General features: G+C 40.2%; 1 non-coding gene across 1 annotated transcript; it reads left to right on the top strand.

The window, feature by feature from the left end:
* The first annotated feature begins 422 nt into the window (after positions 1-422).
* TRNAR-ACG (transfer RNA arginine (anticodon ACG)) lies at positions 423-494 on the top strand. The gene has a single exon. It is a non-coding gene; the product is annotated as a tRNA-Arg (tRNA).
* Positions 495-4,372: the final 3,878 nt, after the last annotated feature.

Here is a 4,372-nt window from a genome sequence, read left to right on the forward strand (position 1 = left end):
CAGAGCAGCACTTTTGTTTAGTAGATTGATGATGCAATTTAGAGCGCCTCTATAAAGTTCACATAAATGTGTGCTGAAAATGTTTCTATGAAAATATATTTAAATATACCAATGGCTGAGAGAAACTAGTTAGTCTGAGTAGTTCAGATTTTTCCCCTAGTCTTCCAATACAAGAGAAAAAAAAAACAAAAACCTTGTCCTCAACCCTTTGAGAGTTCTTGAAAATGTATACCACAAATACCATCTAGAGTGGTATAAGAGCCATCGCACATGTGTGTGCATGTGTTAATGTTGCCAAGGAGCCATATTAAAAGTACATAAAGCAATTTTACTACACATATTAACCACTTTTGCCTCTATAAGGTAGCGCTTAGGAGTGTAAATCATAAGCTAATACAAGTGGTAATGTAATTAAGTTGACTTCCCTGGTGGCTCAGATGGTAAAGCGTCTGTCTACGATGCAGGAGGCCTGGGTTCGATCCCTGGGTTGGGAAGATCCCCTGGAGAAGGAAATATAAATAATTAAAGTTTTTTGTTTAAAAAAATGGCACTTTCAGTTTCAACTCCAAAGTTGTCATTCCAGATCTTAAAACAAGAAATGATTTGAGCAAATTGGAAGTAAAAAAGAGAATTTCTTGAGGCTGCAGGGCAAACTGGCGTCCAAAACTCTAGAGAGACAGACAGATACTGAGAAATGTGACTAAGTTCAACTTAGTTACTCAACCCATGAGTTTAAAGGTAAATTAACAATTAAGTGTTAATTTTGATGAATTTCTAGAATCTGAGTGTGGACCTCTTTGAGAGGGAAAAACTCCTTGTGGCTGTAGTTTTAGGGGATTCCCAATACTTTCACAGATTTTTACCCCCAAAAAACCCATCAGGTTTGAAGAATGAAGAAAATAATTTCCTATCTTTGGCAGAAAGATTGGAAAAATAACCATTTTGACGTATGACCAGTGCTATTCCATAACAAAGGTCGAATCTTCATTGAAAAGAACTTTACCAGAGGCTTATCTCATGTAGGCAAGAAGGCCACTTCAACTCCCGTAGACTTCCTGTCTCACCTGTGGAGTGGCTGGGAGGTGGGCAGAAGGGGGGACCAAAGATAAAAAGCACCTGCGAAGGTCACAGTCCAGGGGTGTATCATCAAAGCTCCCATGCCTCACTTGCTCATGGAGCCAGTTAAGGGCAGAGTCTGGACAGCAAGGTGATCAAAGCAGTCAAAGGAAATCAGTCCTGAAAATTCACTGGAAGGACTGATGCTGAAGCTGAAGCTCCAATACTTTGGCCACCTGATGAGAAGAACTGACTCATTGGAAAAGACCCTGATGCTGGGAAAGATCGAAGGCAAAAGAGAAGGAGGCAGTAGAGGATGAGATGGTTAGATAGCATCACCAACTCAACAGAAATGAATCTGAGCCAACTTCAGAAGATAGTGAAGGACAGAGGAGCCTGGCATGTGGCAGTCCACAGGGTTTCAAAGAGTCAGACATGACTTAGTGACTGAGAAACAGCAATAACAAAAAAGATATCAAAGCACGTTAGTAGTAGCAAAAGGGACATTCTTGAGACAACCAGGTTGAAAATAAAACAAAAATATTCCAAGTTTATAAAATAAAAATTGAAAAATTCCCATTTATCAGTGTAAACAATAATAGCTCAAAGTACTCAACTGTATTTTGAGACATTACAGCAAATATCTGTAGATTGGCAAAAGTCCCTGGAACCAAGTCTTTCTGGAAAGAGTGGTTGATCAAACTATTTTTATGTGGTCAGTGGCAAAAGGTAGCTATAAAGTAATAAAAGTAATTTTCAAATGTGGGCTATATATTAGCTCCAAAGGATTATAAATTCTAAAAATAAGTCAGGTTTCTAAAGTAACTGATGTCTTTCCAGACAGCATCAATCTAGAAAATACATAACAATCATTGTAATGGAAACAAACTGTTCTCCCTGGCTTGGTTCACGTCTTCAGAATTGCTGTCCCTGCCAACACGTCTACTGACCATTCCAGCTCACTAGAACAGTGAGGAAGCCCAGAGGAAGTCTCGTCGTGGCCATTCACAGACCTTCAGTGACTTGCCCTTTGTTCTGCTCCTGTCTGCCCCCCACACCCACCCAGGATTTCTGGTGGTTCAAATGGTAAACAATCTGCCTGCAATGGAAGAGACATGAGTTCAATCCCTGGGTGGGTGGGGCGGGGGGGCAGGGGCGGGGAAGATCCCTGGAGAGGGGAATGGCAACCCACTCCAGTATTCTTGCCTGGAGAATTCCATGGACAGAGGAGCCTGGCAGGCTACAGCCCATGGGGTCATAAAGAGCGACTAACTATCTGCCCCCCAGGGATGGTTGCAAGAATCCCAGGTCACTGCTTTCAGGGGCTCCAGGCCTGGCCCAAGGAGAAATGCCCCTCTACAAAGCAGTAGTGCCTGGTCCTTACTCAGAAGCCCTCGTTTCAGTGGTATCTGTTTATATCGTCACTGCCTGTCTCCAAAACACTGGGTCAGATTTTGAATTGTGGGTGATGAGTAGAAGAGAGAAAAAGGTCCACACTAAATCTGAATAATACACATTATCATTTTTGCATTGTCCTTTCCATCTGTCCTCAGAAGCGGCTACATGTCTCTTTCTTACAGTGAGTTTCTTCCCATGAAAAACTTAGTCCTTCCTAAAAACAGAGCTAAAGCAGTCTCAGAAGTGGGCTTCCCAAGTGGCTCAGTGGTAAAGAATCCACCTGCCAATCCAGGAGATGCCAGTTCAACCCCTGCGTCAGGAAGATTCCCTGGAGTAGGAAATGACTACCCACTCCAGTACTCTTGCCTGGGAAAGCCCATGAACAGAGGCGCTTGGAGGTCTACAGTCCATGGGTCACGAAGAGTCGGACACCACTGAGCACATGCGTGTATAGGGCTAGTTAGAGCTGTGTTGTCAGCAGTTTATATTTTTGGATCTGGAACTTCTTGATATATTAGTACAGATAAAAAATAAGATTTAAATTTGCTGGACTTTTTGTCCAACATGAAATGTGTGCTATTATTTCCTTAACAGAAATATTTATGTTTAACTTGTGCAAAAACCTGTACAGAGAGAGGAAATAAGGAAGGTTGTTTTGGTTTAGAAGTTTCTGACTTATCAGTACATACCACCAAAAAATGTTTTGTTTTGTTTTTCCAGAACAGGGTAGAAACAACTCATTCAAGGTTTGAAGATTGTCTTTATAAAGCTTCTTATGAATCACAATTTAATATCCTAGATTAAAATTTCTCTAATATTGCTTTTCCCAGTATTAACTGCTGAGCACTCATCTGTTCAAGTAAGACACATCCCTTTAGTCCTAGATTGACCTATAAAGGTTACATCTCTTAGACTTTATTTATACTATGACTTGAATTCAAGATGGCTGCTGCTGCTGCTGCTGCTAAGTCGCTTCAGTCGTGTCCAACTCTGTGCGACCCCACAGACGGCAGCCCACCAGGCTCCCCGTCCCTGGGATTCTCCAGGCAAGAACACTGGAGTGGGTTGCCATTTCCTTCTCCAATGCATGAAAGTGAAAAATGAAAGGGAAGTCATTCAGTCATGTCTGACTCTTAGCGACCCCATGGACTACAGCCTACCAGGCTCCTCCATCCATGGGATTTTCCAGGCAAGAGTACTGGAGTGGGGTGCCACTGCCTTCTCTGTCAAGATGGCTAGTGAGTATGAAAAAGCACTTATATTCCTTCTGTCTCTGAAATTCTTCATTCCAGGACCTAAAGTAAATCATCTATGATCAAGAAAAAAAAATTGTTGCTTTTTCAGGCCTATTTAGCTTGAAGCATTTATCAAGGACCAACTGTGGGATTGAATTATTTTCCATAACATATAGTAACTTGCAGATGTTTTAGTCAACTTGGAAATAAAAATATGCATATAGGTAAAATAAATTGAAGTATTACATCACAATAGGAAAAATTGTCTAGTAAGAAGTAATAATGCTATACATAAATGAGTGGTGAAGATAATATGAAACGTTCCTAAATAACTATAGTAGTGGAATAGAGCATATTTTCATTTCAAAGGCCAAATTTCACACACATTTTTGTAAACAATTTTGTTTAAACTTTCTATTTTGAAATTTCATAGGAGTATTATTTATATCTCCTTTTCATTTTTTCTCCGTAATTATTCGCTTGAAAATAAGCTTTTTATTATTAATTGGTAAGTTTAGATTAACTCTCTCCCTGCATATAGAAATATACAGGGTTAATACTGTCTCATTTCGGTACCGTGTGTACTGAAGCTTTCTTTCTCTTCATTGTTCCTGAGGGAGCATATGTTACTTTAGTAATACTACTCTCTAAACAGAACCAATTATTTAGACTGAAGACATGAA

The sequence above is a fragment of the Bos javanicus genome, chromosome 16 (genome assembly GCF_032452875.1).
Source record: "Bos javanicus breed banteng chromosome 16, ARS-OSU_banteng_1.0, whole genome shotgun sequence".
Taxonomy (NCBI): Eukaryota; Metazoa; Chordata; class Mammalia; order Artiodactyla; family Bovidae; genus Bos; species Bos javanicus.